The sequence below is a fragment of the Aegilops tauschii genome, chromosome 5, assembly GCF_002575655.3.
Source record: "Aegilops tauschii subsp. strangulata cultivar AL8/78 chromosome 5, Aet v6.0, whole genome shotgun sequence".
Taxonomy (NCBI): Eukaryota; Viridiplantae; Streptophyta; class Magnoliopsida; order Poales; family Poaceae; genus Aegilops; species Aegilops tauschii.
In genome coordinates, this window is record NC_053039.3 from 388,993,871 (window position 1) to 389,018,669 (window position 24,799).

A 24,799-nucleotide genomic window follows, 5' to 3' on the forward strand; every position below is an offset into this window, starting at 1 on the left:
AAATAAAGATGAAGATCTAAAAGTTATTGATGTGTCCCCTATTAAATCTTTGTTTTGCAATATGAATCTTGATAATGATGGGACTGAATATGATCCACCTTTACCTAGAAGGCGTTCCAAAAAGTCGGAGTTTTTAGATCTTGATGCTAAAATTGATAAAAGTGGGATTGAAGAGATCAAAACCTTAGATATTAATAAACCCACTATTTTGGATTTCAGGGAATTTAATTATGATAATTGCTCTTTGATAGATTGTATTTCCTTTTTGCAATCCGTGCTAAATTCTCCTCATGCTTATAGTCAAAATAAAGCTTTTACCAAACATAGCGTTGATGCTTTGATGCAATCTTATTAAGAAAAACTTGAGTTGGAAGTTTCTATTCCTAGGAAACTTTATGATGAGTGGGAACCTACTATTAAAATTAAGATTAAAGATCATGAATGCTATGTTTTGTGTGATTTGGGTGCTAGTGTTTCCACGATTCCAAAAACTTTGTGTGATTTGCTAGGTTTCCGTGATTTTGATGTTTGCTCTTTAAACTTGCACCTTGTGGATTCCACCATTAAGAAACCTATGGGAAGAATTAATGATGTTCTTATTGTTGCAAATAGGAAATATGTGCCCGTAGACTTTATCATTCTTGACGTTGATTGCAATCCTTCATGTCCTATTATTCTTGGTAGACCTTTCCTTAGAACGATTGGTGCAATTATTGACATGAAGGAAGGGAATATTAGATTCCAATTTCCATTAAAGAAAGGCATGGAACACTTCCCTAGGAAGAAAATAAAATTACCATATGAATCTATTATGAGGGCCACTTATGGATTGCCTACCAAAGATGGCAATACCTAGATCTATCCTTGCTTTTATGCCTAGCTAGGGGCGTTAAACGATAGCGTTTGTTGGGAGGCAACCCAATTTTATTTTTAGTTTTTTTGCTTCTGTTTAGGAATAAATATTTGATCTAGCCTCTTGTTAGATGTGTTTTTATGTTTTAATTAGTGTTTGTGCCAAGTTAAACCTATAGGATCTTCTTCGATGATAGTTATTTGATCTTGCTGTAATTTCCAGAAACTTTCTGTTCACGAAAATAATTGTTAAAAATCACCAGAACGTGATAAAATATTTATTCCAATTGCTGATGATCAATAAACAAAATTTCTAGGTCTTCCTATTTTGTCTGATTTTTTGGAGTTCCAGAAGTTTGCGTTAGTTACAGATTACTACAGACTGTTCTGTTTTTGACAGATTCTGTTTTTCGTGTGTTGTTTGCTTATTTTGATGAATCTATGGCTAGTAAAATAGTTTATAAACCATAGAGAAGTTGGAATACAGTAGGTTTAACACCATTATAAATAAATAATGAGTTCATTACAGTACCTTGAAGTGGTCTTTTGTTTTCTTTCGCTAACGGAGCTCACGAGATTTTCTGCTGAGTTTTGTGTTGTGAAGTTTTCAAGTTTTGGGTGAAAGATTTGATGGATTATGGAACAAGGAGTGGCAAGAGACTAAGATTGGGGATTCCCATGGAACCCCCAAGATAATTTTAGGACACCAAAAAGCCAAAGCTTGGGATGCCCCGGAAGGCATCCCCTCTTTCGTCTACTTCCATCGGTAACTTTACTTGGAGCTATATTTTTATGCACCACATAATATGTGTTTTGCTTGGAGCGTCTTGTATGATTTGAGTCTTTGCTTTTTAGTTTACCACAATCATCCTTGCTGTACACACCTTTTGAGAGAGACACACATGATTCGGAAATTATTAGAATACTCTATGTGCTTCACTTATATCTTTTGAGTTATATAGTTTTTGCTCTAGTACTTCACTTATATCTTTTAGAGCACGGTGGTGGATTTGTTTTATAGAAACTATTGATCTCTCATGCTTCACTTATATTATTTTGAGAGTCTTAAATAGCATGGTAATTTGCTTAAAAAATCCTAGTATGCTAGGTATTCAAGATTAGTAAAAACTTTCTTATGAGTGTGTTGAATACTAAGAGAAGTTTGATGCGTGATGATTGTTTTGAGATATGGAGGTAGTGATATCAAAGTTGTGCTAGTTGAGTAGTTGTGAATTTGAGAAATTCTTGTGTTGAAGTTTGCAAGTCCCGTAGCATGCACGTATGGTAAACATTATGTAACAAATTTGAAGCATGAGGTGTTCTTTGATTGTCCTCCTTATGAGTGGCAGTCGGGGACGAGCGATGGTCTTTTCCTACCAATCTATCCCCCTAGGAGCATGAACGTAGTGCTTTGGTTTTTGATGACTTGTAGATGTTTGGAATACGTATGTGAGTTCTTTATGAGTAATGTTGAGTCCATGGATTATACGCACCCTCACCTTTCCATCATTGCTAGCCTCTTCGGTACCGTGCATTGCCCTTTATCACTTTGAGAGTTGGTGCAAACTTCGCCGGTGCATCCAAACCCCATGATATGATACGCTCTTTCACACATAAATCTCCTTATATCTTCCTCAAAACAGCCACCATACCTACCTATTATGGCATTTCCATAGCCATTCCGAGATATATTGCCATGCAACTTTCCACCATTCCGTTTATCATGACACATTCATCATTGTCATATTGCTTTGCATGATCATGTAGTGGACATAGTATTTGTGGCAAAGCCACCGTTCATAATTATTTCATACATGTCACTCTTGGTTCATTGCATATCCCGGTACACCGCCGGAGGCATTCATATAGAGTCATACTTTGTTCTAGTATCGAGTTGTAATCATTGAGTTGTGAATAAATAGAAGTGTGATGATCATCATTTTCTAGAGCATTGTCCCAAGTGAGGAATAAAAAAAAGAGAGAAAGGCCATAAAAAAAGAGAAGGCCCCAAAAAAATGAGAGAAAAAGAGAGAAGGGACAATGTTACTATCCTTTTACCACACTTGTGCTTCAAAGTAGCACCATAATCTTCATGATAGAGAGTCTCTTGTTTTGTCACTTTCATATACTAGTGGGAATTTTTCATTATAGAACTTGGCTTGTATATTCCAACAATGGGCCTCCTCAAGTGCCCTAGGTCTTCGTGAGCAAGCAAGTTGGATGCACACCCACTTAGTTTCTTTTGTTGAGCTTTCATACATTTATAGGTCTAGTGCATCCGTTGCATGGCAATCCCTACTCCTTGCATTAACATCAATCGATGGGCATCTCCATAGCTCATTGATTAGCCTCGTTGATGTGAGACTTTCTCCTTTTTTGTCTTCTCCACATAACCCCCATCATCATATTCTATTCCACCCATAGTGCTATATCCATGGCTCACGCTCACGTATTGCGTGAAGATTGAAAGAGTTTGAGATTATTAAAGTATGAAACAATTGCTTGGCTTGTCATCGGGGTTGTGCATGATGAGAGCATTCTTGTGTGACGGAGATGGAGCATGACTAAACTATATGATTTTGTAGGGATGAACTTTCTTTGGCCATGTTATTTTGAGATGACATAATTGCTTAGTTAGTATGCTTGAAGTATTATTATTTTTATGTCAATATGAACTTTTATCTTGAATCTTTCGGATCTGAATATTCATACCACAATTAAGAAGAATTACATTGAAATAATGCCAAGTAGCACTCCGCATCAAAAATTCTGTTTTTATCATTTACCTACTCGAGGACGAGCAGGAATTAAGCTTGGGGATGCTTGATACGTCTCCAACGTATCTATAATTTTTGATTGCTCCATGCTATATTATCTTCTGCTTTGGACATTATTGGGCTTTATTATTCACTTTTATATTATTTTTGGGACTAACCTATTAATCGGAGGCCCAGCCAAGAATTGCTGTTTTTTGCCTATTGCAGAGTTTCGCAGAAAAAGAATATCAAACGGAGTCCAAACGGAATGAAACCTTCGGGAACGTGATTTTCGGAACGAACATGATCCAGAGGACTTGGACCCTACGTCAAGAAACAAAGCAGGAAGCCACGAGGTAGGGGGGCGCGCCTACCCCCTGGGCGTGCCCTCCACCCTCGTGGGCCCCACGTTGCTCCACTAACGTACTCCTTCCTCCTATATATACCTACGTACCCCCAAACGATCAGATACGGAGCCAAAAACCTAATTCCACCACCGCAACCTTCTGTACCCACGAGATCCCATCTTGGGGCCTGTTCCGGAGCTCCGCCGGAAGGGGCATCGATCACGGAGGGCTTCTACATCAACACCATAGCCCCTCCGATGAAGTGTGAGTAGTTTACCTCAGACCTTCGGGTCCATAGTTATTAGCTAGATGGCTTCCTCTCTCTTTTTGGATCTCAATACAATGTTCTCCCCCTCTCTTGTGGAGATCTATTCGATGTAATCTTCTTTTGCGGTGTGTTTGTTGAGACCGATGAATTCTGGGTTTATGATCAAGTTTATCTATGAACAATATTTGAATCTTCTCTGAATTCTTTTATGTATGATTGGTTATCTTTGCAAGTCTCTTCGAATTATCAGTTTGGTTTGGCCTACTAGATTGATCTTTCTTGCAATGGGAGAAGTGCTTAGCTTTGGGTTCAATCTTGCGGTGTCCTTTCCCAGTGACAGTAGGGGCAGCAAGGCACGTATTGTATTGTTGCCATCGAGGATAACAAGATGGTTTTTTTATCATATTGCATGAATTTATACCTCTACATCATGTCATCTTGCTTAAGGCGTTACTCTGTTCTTATGAACTTAATACTCTAGATGCATGCTGGATAGTGGTCGATGTGTGGAGTAATAGTAGCAGATGCAGCCAGGAGTCGGTCTACTTGTCTCGGACGTGATGCCTATATACATGATCATACCTAGATATTTTCATAACTATGCTCAATTCTGTCAATTGCTCAACAGTAATTTGTTCACCCACCGTAAAATACTTATGCTCATGAGAGAAGCCACTGGTGAAACCTATGGCCCCCGGGTCTATCTCCATCATATTAATCTTCCAACACTTAGTTATTTCCTTTGCTTTTATTTTACTTTGCATCTTTATCATAAAAATACCAAAAAATATTACCTTATCATATCTATCAGATCTCACTCTCGTAAGTGACCGTGTAGGGATTGACAACCCCTTATTGCGTTGGTTGCGAGGATTTATTTGTTTTGTGTAGGTGCGAGGGACTCGCGCGCAGCCTCCTACTGGATTGATACCTTGGTTCTCAAAAACTGAGGGAAATACTTACGCTACTTTGCTGCATCACCCTTTCCTCTTCAAGGGAAAACCAACACAGTGCTCAAGAGGTAGCAGCGGAGCAGGGGCACGGCACATCACAACAGCGGCAGCAGCACGTGAGCGCGGCGGGGTGGGAGTTAGGCGCGTGCACGAGGAAGCAGGGGCACGGACGTGGGCGCGCGCAGAGCTGCGGGCGCCGCGAGCGAGTAGGCGCGGCGACGAGTCAAGGGGGAGCAGGGGGACAGCCACGCGCGGAGCACGGACGGCGCGGGCGAGCAGGCTACGGGGAGGAGGAGGACCGGGGTTCGTAGGGACGGGGTAGTGGTGCTCGGGGTGGGGGACGGGGAGGAGGCGACGCAGGGGAGGAGGCGACGAGTGTCGGTGTCAAAACTGGCGGATCTCGGGTAGGGGGTCCCGAACTGTGCGTCTAAGGCAGATGGTAATAGGAGGCAGGGGACACGATGTTTACCCAGGTTCGGGCCCTCTCGATGGAGGTAATACCCTACTTCCTGCTTGATTGATCTTGATGATATGAGTATTACAAGAGTTGATCTACCATGAGATCGTAGAGGCTAAACCCTAGAAGCTAGCCTATGGTATGATTGTTGTTGTCCTACGGACTAAACCCTTCGGTTTATATAGACACCGGAGGGGGCTAGGGTTACACAGTCGGTTAGAAGGGAGGAGATCTACATATTCGTATTGCCGAGCTTGCCTTCCATGCCAAGGAGAGTCCCATCCGGACACGGGACGAAGTCTTCAATCTTGTATCTTCATAGTCCAACAGTCCGGCCAAAGGATATAGTCCGGCTGTCCGAGGACCCCCTAATCCAGGACTCCCTCAGTAGCCCCCGAACCAGGCTTCAATGGCGATGAGTCCAGCGCGCAGATTGTCTTCGGCATTGCAAGGCGTGTTCTTCTCCAAATTCTGAATACTTGTTGAGTAGTGTCCAACTTCCCATAAATGTTGCAGTCCTTGGCTTCCGCGCCTAATAATGGCTATCTTCCACATGTCGAGCGAATGCGGGAAGCCAGGGCATTTTTACATTTGCCACCCTAGCCATGCGAGTAAATCGTCTATTAAAGAGACGGGGATTCTCAGATCCAGATCACACCATCCTCCCCCACCGAGTATCCATCGGAGCGCGCCCGGAAAAAATCCATTCCAACATGGCCGGCCATCGCAGCTCCTCCTCTCGCTCCCGTGGCCCTAAGCCCGGTAATTGGAAGAAGTGTTCCGTCCCCCACAGCCAATTAGTAGAGTTACAGACCCAGGGATTTCTCCCTCCAGCGTATATGGTTCCCGTTTGAGCCGGGCTCGCCACCTACAATGGCGGGGAGCAAGCGGAGAGCTTTCCCAACCCATCCAAGGGGGAGCGGGTATGCCTTGTCCCTTACTTATTAAGAGGGCTTGGATTTCCAATTCATCCGTTCCTCCGCAGGCTCCTGGAGTTCTACGGCCTCCAGCTGCATAATTTTACTCCCGCCTCCATATTACACATCGCTGGCTATGTCGCCCTTTGCGAGCTGTTTCTGGGCTACGAAGCTCATTTTGAGCTATGGAAGAGGCTATTCTGCCTTGTACCCCGTACACAGGAGGGGTCAATATACCAAGTGGGCGGAGCCGAAATATGGCGCATCGCCGGGACCGGATACCTGTCCGGTACTCCGAAGAAGACGTCCAAGGACTGGCCTTCAGAGTGGTTTTATATGGAGGACGTCCCCCTCCCGGACCCTATTCGGATGGGCCTTCCTGAGTTCGACAATGCTCCCTTGAAGAAACGCCGCAGCTGGCGCCCTCGGAGCCCTCAGGAGGAAGATAACGGGGAAGTCCTTTACCTGATGAGTCGGAGACAAACGCTGGCCCAGTCAGGATTGACAGTAATTGAGGTTATGTCAATATGTATAATGCGGGGGGTACAACCACTTCAATATCGGGGGCAACCCATGTGGCACTTCAACGGAGAAGACGATGCCACCCGCTGCGGTCGTAAGGGACCGGACTCAGTTGCTGCTCTAGCAAAAATCCTGTTCGATTTGTACAAAGGAGAGGAAGAGGAGTTCATCCGCATTAAGCCACGGGATGGATTCTCCATGTACAACCCTCCAAGCTGGGTGAGCTGTCACTTTTTACTCCCAACCTTCCCGCATTCTTCATCATATGTATTTACCTTGCCGCTTCATGGCAGGAACTGCGAAAAGATGTAAGGGAGGTCCACAGCCCGCCTCCACAACCGGAGGACCCTGACCGGGCCCTCGACCCCGGACTCGAAGAGGATCCGGACACATTTGTGGAGCTGATTGATAGGACATTCTATCAATTGAGCTGCGATGATACCATGGTGGCCATCATAGCTGATTATCCTGGACTACTCCCTGCATCGCATGTAAGTAAAACCGGAGTCCCAACTTCCGAGAAGGATCCCCTTTTCTGCACTTCACCTACCGCACAAATATGGTGTCTTACAGGGAAGGCCCTCGGGACGCCATGCCGAACCCGCAGTGACTCATCAACAAGGGGCACCGAAGCCGGGTAGGCTTAAAAGGAAGGCGGTCAGAACTGAGACGCCGTCGCAGAGGTATGATACAGAACCCCGCTCCATGGTTGTTGTCTTTTAAAATATAATAACGTCCATGTTTCCTAGTAGGAAAAATGCTCGCCGGACTATATCCGGAGAGGTTGCCGGTCACGCCTCCACCAGTCGGGCTCCAAAGCCGGACATAGAGGCGGACGCTAACATGGGGCGAATGCCAGACGTTCCTCCTACAGAGGATGCGGATAGGCTATCCGCTACAAATTCCGAAGTGGAGAGCGCTATGAATCATAGGCGTCACCGTGCCGTACTCCGTGACGCTTGTTTCTCCCAAGAGGCGTTCGATGCCTTCAACTCAAGAGACGCGTACATCCGTGCTGCTCAAAATAGTCTTGCCAGAGCCACGGACCAGTATGTAAAGGATATACGGGTAAGAAAATCTAATAATTATGCATATCAGTAGCCCCTGAGACTTGAAACAGTTGACACAACTGATTTAAGGATCATTATTTGTGCAGGTTCTTACGGAGAAGAATACCCAATTGTCTCAAGAGCTGGAAGAGTGCAAAGCCCAGCTACGGGCCGCAGTGGCCACAATGAAGGAGTCCGAGAAGGCCCCCTCTGGTAACACTTGTCTCTATAAAAAAGAATGACATGTACCGGTTAGTATGCGGCATGCATGCAAATCTAACAATAGATTCTGCAGATGATCCCGGGGTTAATCCGGAGGTAGTGCAAGGGGACGAGCAACATGCTAAACGACAGTTAAAGGCTGGCGAGCGCGTGCTTAAGCAGGTTAGGCGGGAGAAAAACGATCTCAAAGATGCCAATATCCGGCTGAGTGTTGAACTGAAAGATGTTCGGGCCCAACTTGCTGACTTCGTAAAGGAGAATAGGAGGCTTCGACGCGGCATTTTTAGTAAGTGCTCGAACGAACTTTTTATTGAGTTCGGCAAAGAAACCGGCTAACAGAGTTATATCTGTAGGTATGCTAACGGGCCGTCCCACAGAGGAAATGCCCGGGTCTACAGGTGATCTTCTGCCCGAGCTCTCACAACTGCACGAACAAGTTCGGCAGGTGATGCAGGGCATTGCCCAAGCCTTGTGGCCATCCGCCTCCCTGCCAAGAGGCATGGTGGAGCTTGTGGAGAAGCTCAAGGGAGCGCGGTGGCGATTCCGATTATGGAAGATATCAGCCTGCCGACAAGGTGCGAGGGAAGCCTGGGCCATAGTGAAGACGCGATATACCAAGGCTGACCCGAACCACATGGCTGAGGTTGGACCTGTGGGGCCTGATGGGAAAGAGATCCCCGTCAGTTTGGTGTATGACCAAGTAGAATTAGCCGCAAAGTATTCCCAACAGGATTGTAGGCTAGACAGCCTGTTGGATGGTATAGAAGAAGAATTTAGTCAGTCTAAGTGACTGTGTACTTCAAGTGACATGTACTATCCCTAGTCGGATTGTAAATCATTTGTCATGGCGGACCTTTTCGCTTCAACCTCTGGACCCGACAGTCCGGAGTGTATCCGAATACCCGCTCAGTTATAAAAAAACCGGGGTACGCGTGAAAACCAGGCGTAGGGGTCATAAGTGCTTGAACAGACAAGTATCCAACTAGCTATGTTATATTACATGGATAGTAAGAAACATCTTCCAGGGAGAATAGTTCCGTTAGGGGTTCCTTTCCCTGGGTACGCATGCCCTAATGTGCATGTCCGAGCTGCAAAAAGAGACGCAGGATATAAACATCTGGGGGCATGTATTACAATAAATAAGGATCATCTTTTGTTCACCGACCGAGTATTCCCTTAAGAACGCTAGCTTTCGGCTTCACCCAGTCTGAGGTACACATCCGGCTGACCTGGCAGTAACAATCGCAGAGGTGCTCCCCTTATGCCCTAGCCGAATTAACGGGAACGTAGGGCATAAACACAAGAGCCAGGCAACCCAGCTTGGCCAAAACTTAAGTCATATCAATGCATATAATGGTGAAAAAGGTACATGTGGAAGAATAACACATGTGTGGGGCATATAGCCCGGAAAATAGTTATATTAAGCTTCTGTATAAGAAGCCCCACTACAAAAAAAATACACTTCCGTGATGATACGTGTTTGTCACAGTAGGTCGCGTTTTCTGTCATGCATGTACATCCATGACGATTTTATGACAGAATCAAGATAGTCATACCTGTGCTGTCGTAGAAGTGTTCCATGACATTACCAAAATTATCATCACGGAAGTGTCCACTTCCATGACGATAAATCGCGCGTCACAGAAGTGCTTTCGTCAAGGGTGACCGACACGTGGCATCCACCGTAACGGAACGCCGTTAAGCTATCGGGTCGGTTTTTGGATCCGATAACCCGTTAACAGCCCCGACCAATGGGGATTTTCCACGTGTAAAATCATCATTGGCTGGAGGAGACACGTGTCAGGTCCGCGTTGGCGCAGGTGTCACTCATCCAATGGGCGAGACGCGCCTATGATATGTTGACACATGGACCGGCCCATCAAGTTTAAATGGGCCGGCCCAACTGAAGGCCCACAAGATTTTGTGGACCATAATGGGCCGGCCCAGCTAAAGGCCCACGAGATTTTGCGGACCATAATGGGCTGGCCCAGCTAAAGGCCCACAAGATTTTGCGGGCCATAATGGGCCGGCCCAGGTAAAGGCCCACAAGATTTTGGTGTGCCATAATGGGCCGGCCCAAGTAAAGGCCCACAAGATTCTTGCGGATCATAATGGGCTGGCCCAGCTAAAGGCCCATGAGATTTCGCCGACATTAATGGGCCAGCCCAGCTGTAGGCCCACAAGATTTTGAGGACCCTAGTAGGCCGGCCCATTAACTGGCTGCCATGTTTTGGGCCAAATGCCGGCCCATATTTGGTCTGGTCCATTAATGGCCTGCCACGCTCCGGGCCTAATAGTGGCCCATATGAGATCCGGCCCGTTAAAAGCCTACCACGTTCTGGGCCAAATTACTGCGCAGATCAGGTCCGGCCCTTTAAGAGGCTTTGGGCTCAATTATGGCCCATATCAGATTCGGCCCGTCAACTGGACACTATGCTTTTGGGCCCACTTGCTAAAGGTCCACTTAGTAATTCGGCCTGATATTAGTTTTGGCATGTTAAGGGCCCGTTTAACATTTCGTCCCTATATTAATTTCGGCCTGTTAAAAGCCCGTCATATAGTTGGGCCTAACTACGGCCCGGTTTGCATCCGGCCTGCTCGCAGCCGATATCTGATTGGGCCAAACAAGGACCGAGACAATTTTGGCCTGTTAAAAGCCCGTGATTTGATTCGCACAATCATGGGACGGGGTTCATTTCGAGCTGCTGCCGGCCCGTGAGCTGTTCGGCACGTTTCAGGCCCAACCTACATCGTGATTGCATGACGGCCCGATTATGTACCGTAATTTTATGGTTTGGACGGTTTACTGCGAAGACAGGATATATATATACAGTAAAATAACTGCAGCATCGTGAATAAGAAAAAACCTAGACTATACAATAAAGAAATTACGGCATATTACATCCACTGGGCATCAAAGTTCGCCACTATGATAATAAAGCACAAGCAGACAGCAGATTACATACACTGGGCATCAAAGATCACCACCAGTGTAAATAAACACGCCGACAAAATAATATACAAAACCGACAACACTTCAATAGAGTTCAAGAAAGGTTAGCCCTGTTGGGGAGCTGCAGCGCAAGCAGCTGAGCAAGATGATGAGACTGCACTTGTTCAACACTTATATCTTCCTCACTCTGAAAGATAAACAAGCAGACAGATGATAGGTTTTGCACATAAAAGTATCAGTGCTGACAATTCATCACATTTCTTACTGACGAATAAAGTGACACAGTTTAAAATTGCATTAACACAATATGGTATTGTTCAGGTCAAGACATGGCAGGAAATGACATGGCAGGAGTTGGCAGCTTCACGACACCACTGGATTACAGATCAAGAACTCATAAGTATCAATGGTTAGTGTGCTGTCAATTTATACCATTTCAGATTGGCAAATAGAGAGACGGTTTAAATAATAGTAGAATGATATGACATTGTTCATAGTTAAGACATTGCAGAATATGACATTGTGCTGTAGTGGGTAGGTTCACCACACCACTGGATTACAGATGAAGAACAGAAGCATACATGTAGTGCAAAAGAAGATCACTTGCTCTGTATGGTTTAATTTACATGGTATGAAGAAGGAACTTGGTTGTACAACTGAAAACTTACATTGAGAAAGGACAAACTTTTGTTTATGAACTACATAATAAACTTTAAACAAGCAATTTGATGCAAACACCAAAAATAAACAGTTGTTGCAGTCATGCCTAACCAAATATATACAACAAAGTTTGAAGGCTTGAGATGGACAAACTTACATTATTGGTGAAGACAGGCTCTATAAAGGCCTTGTCCATGCTGATGGGGGGGCAATTCAAGAAGTTTACCACAGAATCTTCTTCAAAAGCATTGCCTTTATTCTACATTTTGTTAAGAGTAAATATAGATGTGATAATATACGAAAAAATGGAGAATATTTAAGATAAGATGAAGAGTGATGCTACATAACCAAGTAGCTATAAATGTAAGTGCAGCGATACAGGCAAAAGGTACAACCAAGAGCAATGCACAGCTAACCTTCTTCAGTACCAACCTTATGGTAAGAGTAAATATAGATCTGATGTGTAGAAAATGGAGGGCAAAGGAAAATAAGCTGCAGAGTGATGGTACATGAACAACTACCTGTCATTATAAGTACACTGATAAAGGACAACATGTACTTACAAGAACAATGCAGAGCTAAAAAAACATTGGCATTGGATATATTCTACACTAATGTAACCATTCATACAGATCAGATAATTTGGAGCGAACAATTGATAAGCAAGCTATCATGCATACTGCTGTCACATAATGAACTAGGTATGTATGCAAGTACAGTGATACAGGACAATAGGTACTAACAGGAGCAAAGCAGCGGGCAGCATATTTGCGATATCCTGTCGTTCTTGTCAAACCGGAATTCTTCTTCGAGCAGATTTCCTGCAAAAAAGATCCGTAAGGCACGTGTGGAAAAGTAGAAGTTCAAATTGTCATGTGATTTCATAGACAGTACCTCATCCTGGGAACGAGACCAGTGCATAACAAGGTTTTTCCATTCAATGTCTTCTAAATTTAGCATAGGAGACTTCACCGGAAATTCGTTTATAGACTTGCCATCAAAGTGTGATTTCCTCAGGTAACACCGATACTGCTGCAATGCTTCCTTGAAAAGCACAAGCAAGCTTTACTCGTCATGACTATCCAGATAGACCCTCGCCTAGTTACAACAATGTAATGTAAATCATTGATGTGTTCAATCAGCAGAAAACAGGAAAATAATAACCATGAATAATAGCACTTACACGTAAGTTGGACAGGAAGATGTGAAAATGGTGTTTGTCTTCACAATAATCTTCCCATGATGGGAATATATGCACGTAGTCCCTAACAACATTGAAAGCATTGTCTTTTAAACTGGGAATAAATGGAATGGGGTTCCAATCTGCAGGAATTGGCCGTCTCTGCAGTTGAGATAGGTCTTCGGCCGGTGGACTTGCTGTACTTTTTGCTGGATTGGGATTTTTCTATGGTACAGCTAGTGCTATGGCAAATGAAATTGGTATACCTTTTGCTGGAGTGCAGGTCCTGTGTGGTGGGGCTAGTGGTGTGGCCAGTGAAGTATGGGTACAGTCTGCTGGAGTCGGTCCTACGTTTTGTGTCACTGGTTGTACAGCCAATATAAGTGGGGTGCTGTCTGATTTCTCCGGCACCACCACGTTTTTCAAGGACTTTGCTGGTGCTCCTTCAGGTTCGGCAATCACCCTCTTCCTTTTTGATGTCTGATGCACAAGAACAACATTTGAGTGGAAAAACATGGTATGATCACATATGGAATATGTATTGATAACGGATGGGCATGGCATCTCGACATATATGATGAGTAAACTAAGCAGATGGCGGTGCAACAAAGTAGAAGAAATGCAAGACAACATATGCAAGATACCCGCAATCAATAAAACATTGCCAAATTAGAAGAGGCACCTTGATGGGTGAACAGGACAGGCCATCTGCCTTTGACTCCTCGAGGTTAGAATAGTCATTATGATCATATTCTGAACAAGAATCAACAAGTGGGGAGCGTATGAGTTTCATTGCATCCAGAATGGCACTCAATGCCTTGGTGCCAATTTTGTAAGTCATTGCAGTGTTTAGCTTCAAGAGTGGACTGCTGCTAGTGCGACACAAAGCAACTACACAGATCATAGTGTAGATATAACGCGAAAACCTTAAGCATCAGAGTAAAATCAGCAAAGTGGAACATGCTGGAATATATGTGCTAGTATTGCCGGTACGGCTAGAAAGGCTTCGGATACCAGCTCTCTTCAAGTGAAGGTGCGGTACTGTTAATATTAGTGTAACTCTCAAAGGCGACACAGCTCCCCGCATTTCCTTGCTATTCTTATAGGATTCAAGTGGGCAGGCCACTACAAATCCTATTCCTATGTTTACAAGATCCTACGAATCAAAGAGGCTCAAAGTGTCCATCACAACCGACCGTATAGACCTCTACACAGCAAATGTCCCTGCTCATCTTCAGTACATGGAACATACTGTACTACTATCATACTCCCTCTGTTCCAAAATATAAGTCTTGGTAGAGATTTCCACTATGGATCACATACAGATGTATCCAGATACATTTTAGAGTGTAGATTCACTCATTTTGCTCCATATGTAGTCCATGGTAGAATCTATACAAAGACTTGTATTTAGGAACGGAGAGAGTACATATTAAAGAAGAACGGAAGAGGAACATGGTAAAGAAGAGCAAGCAGATTTTGGATAATAAAATGTTGGTTGCGCAGTGCCCACACATGATGAACCAGAGCGCATTAAGAATGCAACTCCCAGCTGTCTCTCGACCATTTCAGGCGGTTGGATGTAGATCCTACGTCTCCTAACCCTTCTTCTTCCTCGTCTCTGATTCTTCCCATACAGAACACCGCACGGGCCGCCGGCCGGACCACCGGCCCCCACCGCCTGTGTTCCTCCACCACCCCCACCCCCCACCCCCGCCCCAACCCCCACCTGCGTCGAGTTTTCTTTGTTCGGCGAGGCCCCACAACCACCCGAGCCCCTTCGATTGCACCGGCGAACTCCGGCGAGCTCTGAAAAATCGACTGACCCAATTTTGAAATTTAGTCTACTGTGATTTAACTAGTGTGGAATATAAAAGGGGAAAACCATAAGCATTGGGAGTATAGTGTTGAGCGTGCCATGGCGGATCTGAAGGTGCAAACGGGACAAAGGCAACTTCGCAACCAAGACAAGAAATCAGAGTAAAGCAGTGGCGATCTATTTTCTTGCTACGATAAATAAGTTGAGCAGATACAAAAGAGTACCGCCTCTGGTGCGGCGCCATGTACGCATCTGCTGAGAATTTGACGGTGCTGCGGTAGCGATGGCTGTCGGCAGCGTGGAAGCAGATCTAGGAGGGTAGACGGTGGCGGCGGGGCGCGGTGGATGAGACGGTCGTAGGAGCGGCGCCGGCAAGGTGGACGACGGCGGGGATGAAGCGAGAGGACGGGATGCAAGGATCCCGGTCCGAAGCCGTGGATGAGAGAGGTCGATCTCTTGTAATGGACGGTGGCGTCGGGGTATCAGCTCCGACATGGTGGAGGAGGACTGCGATGGATGGGGTGGCGGACGGCGGCGGACGGAGGAGGGTGGGGTGGAGAGGGTATTTTGGCCCCCACGGAGTACGAATGGGGAAAAGGGAGGTAGAGAGGAAGGAGGGAACGATGTATTCAGGGCGCGCTTGTCTCAAATGGGAGGAAATTTACAAACTTAGCCCCCGTTTCAAATTTCTACTACATCACAGCAACATTAGTCGGTTGGGGATAGGACAGTAATCTCGCATACACCGAATATTTGCCGACGAGAGTTTGTTTTTGGCGCCCACTGTGTATGAATATGAATCGGGGAGGGAGTCGATTTCGGCCGAGGACACACTGTGTTTTGGCGCCCACCGTGTATGAATCCGGGTGAGAGGCGGTTACGTCATGTTTGGGTGAAATTACAAACCTACCCCTATCGAAACCTATAGAAATCCAGCAGATAGGCTTTGCGTGGCAGGGATAGGCAGTAGTGATTTCCATCTCGCAGATTTTGGTTTCGGGCGGTTACTGTGACTTTCCCCGCTTCGTTCAAATTTTACAGAGTGCACGTTTACCGTGCCAACTCAATTCGAATCCCGTTTGTATTCTATTTTTTTCTGGGCGGGATCCATTTTCAATTGGAATTACATGCTATATACATCATTTTTTAATATATACTTTCAAAAGCACAACAAAGAATTCTGCTCCTTTATATGTATAATATGATTTACAAATACAACGATCTCGAAATCTTAAGGTTGAATTCGATTTTTTTAACCAAATTATGTTCTACTAAAATGTATGGATCAGTAATATCTACATATTAAATAACATAGATGTGCATGAATTCATATGAGTATGCATGTTTGATAGATCAATTTTGGTTCGAGTATGGATTACATGTATCATCATCTCGAATTCAAATATTTGAATCCCTTTTTTGTTCACTCCTTTCACGCCCATCTCTCTCGCATGCATGCTCCTTCAGGTAGCTATCACTCTCTTTTCTCCAGCTCGCCCGCACGCTCACTTCATGTTTCTCCTATCCTCGCAAACATGGTCTCTCGCCGTCTCCCTTGAGAAGTGTCACACTCTCCCTATCATTATACATTACACGGTTTTCATTATCTCTCACGTCTCTACTGTTCTCTGGTATCACTCGGTACCTAAGCTTTCTTTTTCACCGCCACACACAGAGTCTCCACTCGTCTTTCACTTTGTCTTTCTCTCTATGGGATTCTCTCACACACCCTATATGTCTCTACATATGACTCATACCACTAAAATTACTCTCTCTCTCTCTCCTGTAGACACAACATTTGTTGCGGTCTCCTTTTCGTCTCCATCCCAGACTGACAAAAATTCATTTGTTTACCGATCAGACAACCCCGACTACCGTCTCCTCTCTCTCTCTCACAGACACACACACACAACTCCTGCTTCCACTCCCCTTCCCGACTACCGTCTCTCTCTCACACACACACAAAACTCTCGCTTTCGCACCCCGACTCGTATTTCTCTCACAAACATTTATCGACTAGCTAGCCTCTAGATAGGTTTATACACCCGCACACTCGTGCTTCCACCATCGCATACATGTCTCTCTCCCGCTCCTTGTATCTATGTAGATTTTTCTTCCCTTCTTGAGACACGCCCTCTCGATCGTGCACACACACACTATTGCCTCATTTTAAGCTAATACCTATCGCACACACACTCCTTGTGTCTTCGTCACACATGCACTCCGTCCTCCTCCACTCTTCCTCTCTCTCACACACACATGGGCTTTTTGCAACAACTAGCAAGATGCCCATGCGTTGCACGGAACATCAAGATGCATTTGTATGAGTAGTTTATCTTGTGGGGGAAAAGGATGAACAAGGGAAGGCCTTATTTGCAAATGTGGAGAGGGGTGTGGGTATCTTTTTGCAAATTTGCCATAGTTTCCTTCCTATCCATCAGATATAGATCGGACGGCCTATATTGCAGGATGGCAGGCACACGACCATCACCGATAATGCTTTTTATAAGAGTAGGGATAAAAAATAGAGTTGGTGATGATGGTGGGCCTGCCATCCTGCAATGTAGGTCGTCCGATTTATATCTGATGGATAGGAAGGAAAATATGGCAATTTACCCGCACTCTTCACCACATTTGCAGATAAGGCCTTCCCTCGTTCATCCTTTTCTCCCACAAGATCTTGATGTTTCGTGCAACGCACGGGCATCTTGCTAGTAAGAGTAGAAATTAGACATATACCACTTCTCGAATCTTGAAACCAACAACATTCCTCCCTTATCTCATCAAAACCGCCAAAGGAATATATTTTGAGTGAAACATAACATATTTTTAGTGATATACGTATTTCAAAACTAGACTTTTTTCTATCAAATCGGTGAATATGTATTAATCTACTTTGATCGTTTGGCAACGCATTGGCACATTGCTAGTAGTTATTATAATTTTTTGGACACCAGACAAACAGTGGAGTACATATACGAAGAGAAGAGACGCACGCACGTAGTCGGCCTCTCGCTGTCTCGCACACATGAGTGTTACGTAAAGGCAACGTTAACAAATAAACCCTAAAACCCTAGGTGCACGATTGCTGCATTCGCGGGTACCGGGTACGTGGTGGAGCACCTTTGTAGGAATAGTCAGCTCGCGTGATAATTTGATCCGTAGGAGTTGATGGTCTGGACCACAGGTGAATGACTTGGAGCGCGGTGGCTCGCCAGTTGCCACAGATCATGTAGCCACGTTTAAAATATCGTTTTTTAGCGGGGTTAAGAGTTCCGGTTTTCAATGGCGCGTTATAAGTAGTAAGTAGTTTTTAGAACGATTGGTATGGAGCGAAAATGGAATTCATAGTACTACGTACCTCCTTGGCGTATGGTTGTATGGTTTTTTTTGCGATGGAGGTTGTATGGGTTTATGTTGCGAGATGTTGAACCTGGTAGTTCTAGGGCAAATACTATGGTTTAGATTTAGATGCTGGTTTTCAGTAATGAAAATCGGAAGGGGAAACCCTTCTTTGATTAAAAAAAACTACTACCTCCATTCTGGTTTACTAGTCCCCATCGTACTTTGGGTCAAAGTTTGTCCACGAATTTTACTTGTAAAATGTGAATGGAAAACGAGATTTTGTTATACCCAAACAAAAAAGGACTGGAGGGAGTGATTGCTCTGACACGGACGCGACCTCTCATAGCGCAGACATTGAACCGGCGCGCCGGCCAAGAGGGCCGCACTCGCTGCAGGCCCGGCTGAGCACGCCTCCTCGCCGCGTGCAACCAGCTTAAGACTGCCCCGCCTGCCTTCATTGAATCCGCGCGTGTGCCGGCAACACGTCCTTCCGCGAGCCGGCAGGCATTTTAGAACACAAAAAATGACTAAAATATAATTAATTTACGCATGGTCTTGACTTGTTGTGCTCGCACTGGTAGCAGGAACTAGTAGAGGATTTTCTTTATTTATAACTCTCCTCACATTTTTTTGGCTTTGAAGTGAGTCATGGTTGTGGACATTATGTATGAACATGCAGATATCTGTGAACATGAGTTTGATGTGGAAGTTGAACTTGGAATATCAGGCTTGCGCGTGAACTATACCATGTCCAATGCTTCGTCTGTTATTGTTTGGAAAGTAATTGCTGTTATTAAATGACCCCAAAAAATTTGGTGCCACATCAGTAGATGCACGGACATCACAACAGGCATGCTGACTGGATAAACATTTGAACCTAGCTATTATGAAGGAAATTTTGTATTGACAACAGTTTTAGATAGCAGGAGACGCCTAGCCTGCTCTGCCTCTGCTAGCTTATTTCTGGCTTCTTCCATCTCTTCTTTGGCTTGGGTGAAGAGAGCATCTGATTGCTCTTTTCGATTCTTCAGGAACTCAGCTACATTCTCAAGGGCTGTTGCACGCTTTCTTTCAGCCTTTACTAATGCCACGAGGACACGAACAGTTGACGAATCCACCTGGCTTGTGTGTAATCCAGCATCATCTGGGAATTTGCACCTTGTGTCTAATCCAGCATCATTAGGGAACTGGCACCTTGTGTGTAATCCAGCCTCATTTTGGAAACATGATCTCGATGTTGACCATACTTCCCTCCTCGCAGGAACTGCATCCTGACATGAAGTTACTTCTTTTTTAGATCAATACTCAGAGCAACCTAGATCCATTTAGTAGAAGCCAGATAGACAGAACTCGGAGAAGTGAATTCAAAAGGAAAAATAAAATAAAAAAGACTACAAGGTGAGAATACCCACTTCCTACATCAAGCTAACAACGAAAGCATTAGGACGATTAAGACTCTTCTTATTACACATCGAAGAACACCATGCTTAAGAGAAACAGAAACTAGAACATATACATATCGAAGAACACGAGGCTACACGAAAGTAATTAAAAGGGTGTTACTTACCAAAGCTCGTTTTACAGGTTCGGTGCAGCTCCTCTTTAACTTGCCACGCTCCTTGAATATGTCCCGAATATCCCGTGTTTGGTCTTCATTGCTCCTCTGCATGTTCGCACTCGTGGTTTTAAAATCTCAACATGGCAAGAAAAATATACTACTAGTAATACTCGCGCATCTTGTGGGCAACATTAAAGCACTCGTCTGCCATGTTAGAGCATCTCCAACAGAATCGCAACGCGTGGCGCTTTAAAAAAGTGTTTACAGTGCTGAGATCGAGAAGTAGATACTAGAGAGTAGAGGATAGTTCTCAGCATAGATAGATAAAAACTAGCGCAAGCCCGGCAAGGCACAGAGCGGTGGGGGCGTTGGATTTTATAAAGCGCGCCGGACGCCGCGCGCCAAAACTAGCGCGCGCCCGACCGCTTTTTCACGCGCGCGCGCGATCCTTTCCCGACGTCTCTGCTATCTCTACTCTCTTCTCTACTGTTATATTTATTTAATATTTAATATTTAATATTTATCTCTACTTCCTTTACTGTCTACTTTTTTTCTCTATACTTTTTTTTTGCAATATAGGCCGTCCGATTTATATCTGACAAATAGGAAGGAAACAAATGGGAATTTTGCAAAAAGATACCCATACCCCTCTCCAGATTTGCAAATAAGGCCTTCCCTCGTTCATCCTTTTCTCCCACAAGATAAACTACTCATACAAATGCATCTTGATGCGTGCAACGCATGGGCATCTTGCTAGTTCTAAAAACCTTTCCATCATTTGCCACACTACTGGTTGCAGATGAAAAACCTACCCAAGCACAGTGCGATACAGGAGCGACGCACAATTACAAGCTGATATTCTGTTGGACAATGGAGGCTATAACCAATTACTTTTACGGGAACAATAGCACCCAGGAAATTTGAAGGGTAGGTATGAACAAAATTGGAACTGCACATGTACTGCTAAGTGATTCAATACACACATTACCAATCGAGGAGGAGAACGATGGTCGCGGCGGCCTCTGTGAGTCATGGTCGGCAACGGGAGTCAGTTCATTGTCCACGACGGTGGTACTTCTGCGCTTGGCGTCGGCTTCCAGGAAGCAGATCCGAGACCGTGGAAGACGATGCCGGGGAAGAGGCTCCGTGTACGACGACGACGGTGGACCGGCACCAGTGCGGCGTACGAGGTCGTCGATGAGGCAGATGCGCTGCGGTGGACGAGTGCGCCGATGTAAAGGGGAGGAGCACGAAGGCTGCGGTGCCGTGGAGAAGTCTATTTTGCGGTGGGGATAGAAAATGGGGAGTATTCAGGTGTACTACTCTGGGTGCCGGGGTGGGGTTGGCTGGGTAGGGTGAACCTGAAGTTATGAAAACAGCCCCCTACCAAGCGTCATCCGTAGGCCTGTTCCGAAGGCTATGATGGCAACTTCCCACTGCTCGAATCAGGGTCGCGAGAGATTTTCCCGCCGACCTCAAAATTTTGTGACACTGGACTCCCCGTGTGGCGTGTTGAGTGATTCGGCTAAGCAACTAGCGAGTAGTAGTAGTAAACTCTGCATATTAGGTTTGACCGAAGTCAAACTTCCTAAAGTTTGACCAATTTTATAGAAAAATATAAACATTTACCATAACAAATATGTATGATGTGAAAGTACATTCAATAATGAATCTAATGGTATTTATTTGTTATTGTATATGTTAATATTTTTTGTTATAAGCTTTCTGAGAGTTTACAAAACTTGACTTTGACCAATGCTAATACGCGGACTTAAATAAAAACGGAGGGAGTACACATTTGTTTTCTTAGTTTGTAGTGAACTAATCATTTGTTGAAATTGTGAAATAAATAGATTAGGCTATTGACTTCTAATGTAATGGTCTATACAATTCAATAGTTACAATCATTGTTGAATCCCAAGATGTATACAAGGTCTATAGTACTTCACAACATGCTCAAACTCACATAATCCCAGTCAAATGAGAATCTAAATGCATTTCATAGTTATTACTTTGTAGGATGCAACAAAAACAACCATAACTCTACATCAGCCATTATAGAAGCAACATTTTGACATATCCCAATGTGTGAATGAAACGTGCAGAGAGAGCTTTTGAAGATGGAGCAGATAGGGCGGGAAAGATTGTATGTATGTGGACGAGAGAGTAGGAGACAAACCTAACGAGATAGAGAGAGAGAGATAGAGAGAGAAAGAGAGAGGAAGAAGTTAGGTCTGTGAGAAAGATGGATACATGTAATATACATGAGATGCGTGTGCATCTGGATTCTGTATACGTGGAAGGAGAAGAGACAACATGTTTGATCAGAGAGCTGAAAACATGGATGAGAGGGGAAGGATCTCGTGGGTTGAGGGATTGACAATTTTGTGCGGGGGAGAGAGGGATTGGTAATTTTGTGCAAGAGGGAGAGAGAGGGTGGGGGGAGGAGTCAGTCAGCCATCGTCACATCACCCTGCTTCCAAATGACCCCGCATTCTCTAGCGCGGTGTGGTCGCCGTCTTCGATCTGCTCGATGCCCTCTTTGAAGATTGAGGTGTTGTGCATGTTGGGGTGCAAAGAAGCACAAGCGAGAGTGGTCGCCGTATAACCTTGGATGGGGATGAATTGTGTGCTCGGGGGAGTGTGTGTGTGTGTTGTGCTGCGTGTGTCTCTCTATGTGTGTGTGTGTCAGATATTGAGAGAAAACAAACCTAAGGAGAGAAATGGGTATTCACGAAGAGATTGTGCGGGCCTTGAGGTGGGCAGGGGCCGGGTGAGGGTGTCAAAATGTGCGTGTTGATGCATGTGTTGCATGCGACCGTGCGAGGGACAGACGAATCGAGAGAGATGGTTATTGTGTTATGGATGCTCCTCTCTCTGTCTCTCTCTCCCTCTCTCTCTCTCTCTCACACACACACACACAAGTAAACTAGAAGACCGTTCTCTCATGTATACACAACGTATTGGCATATGTCTATGTCTCACTCATGCATGATCATTTGCACATTCACACCTCTCTATGTCTGTATCACACGCACACCGTCTCCACATTGCCCTTCCGCCACAACACACATATGGACACATACACACGTTCTCTCTCAGTCACACACACAAAATTAGTATTAAAAAAAACTAGGGCGCACCTAAAATGTCCAAATTCAAATAAACACGAACTGGAGCTAAATTCAAATATATGGAAATATTGCAGCGTCAAGAACTTTCACAGGAAAAAAAGTTGAGTAATATTCGAGGATTGTTTTCACACACACAAAAAGGTTCAGTGGATGTCCTTCGAGCGCGACACGGTGACGCACCGTTCGATCGACCGCGCAGCCGCGGTTCATGCGCTTGCACAGGATTCCGTATCGTGGCTGTGGTACTAACTAATAAAAGCGCTGCCTAAGTCTAATGTTTACGTGTACTAGTACGGTTTTCTTTTAAGTTTGACCAACCTTATATATAAAACTAAAGTAAGCTCCCACACGCGCACTCATCAATATGCCGCCGCCGTTGCGCATGCCGGCGCCCGCCTGCTCCGGCCAACAATTTCTCGCCCATCACCGCCGTGTCGCCGCCATCCCCGTGCCATGAAGCCGAAGGCTCGCCCGCTCATGTCGTCTGCAGTCCCTCCTCGCGATGCCGCCGCGCTGCCAAGCACGCGAGCAGCTGGTGGAGCCGCGTCTATGCACGCAGCGTACGAAGAAGAGGATGAGCGCGTGCTCCAGCACAACGGCGAGGAGGAACTAGCATGTCATTGTCGTCTCCGCCCGCGCGGAGGAGGCGCGCATGGTGGCTGTCGCGGCGGAAGCCGGTCACGCGCGCGTCGAACCCGCAAACCGAGTGCGGACGCGGAATCTACCTTCGAGACCTTGAATGCCACATGGATCCTGCAATCTGAAGGAGCAATTTGGGTCAGTCGACTCATGTGAGCCGTTTGATGCAACATGGATGGCTAGAAGGGCTTCTTCCACCTCTTCTGCCATCTTCTTCCTTCGCTCCGTCGAACTTCTTTCACAAATCGACTGACCCAAATTATACTACTAGTACGAACGTATTAAGTACAGTAGGAACACGAAGATACGAGCAATAGTACCAACTGCAAGAAGAACAGTAGTAAGACATAGTACTAGTACTACTGTACGTACTAAATAGTTCAAATAACGAGAAAGAACATAAACATAGTTCTGCTGGGGCCTCAGCACAACACACCCTTGAAAATAAACTAAGCAACTAGTCCGCTTGACACTGCAGTAGAACCAGCATGAGCGACGGCACTGCCACCTACTCGGAGTCCGAGTCCACGTCCTCGACTTCGTCCTCGTCCCTCTTCCTCTTCCTCTTCGCCGATGCTTCTTTGCTTGAACCGGACACTGGGCTCTGCTTCTTCATCCAACCCTTGTAGATATTTAAACAAAGGTAGGCATCCATTGCTGGGTACAAGATGTGATCTTCATCTAATGTCTTCGACTCCCATGCATGATGAAACTCGTGATGAGGTTTCTTCAGTTTAGCGTACGAAGGATCAATCATGGCTGCTGCCAGGGTCAGCATTGAAGGTTGAGAGGAGGACACCAGGCTTGCCTTCTGGAGATCGAAGGGCTGGCCTACAATGAGACCTATCCGATGCAGGACATCCCTGTCGTTCTTAAAGCCTACAGTAACGAATTTCACTCTTTTGTCCTTGAGGAAGTTCTTAAAATCCTGGCACTCAACGTCGGCATGGCATATGTGGTAGACCAAGCAAACGTTATGTATGCAAACCTGGATCACGGCGGGCTTCTTCCTCTCTTCGTCCTTTAGATCCTTCTCTCGTCCCAGGACTGTGGCGTACTCAACATCTAGCCCGGCGACCCACTCATCCGTTGAACTATTGAACATGCGTAGGAAGCAAGCAAGCCATGCTTTCACCGTCTCGGATCCACGTGTGTAGATGACGATGAA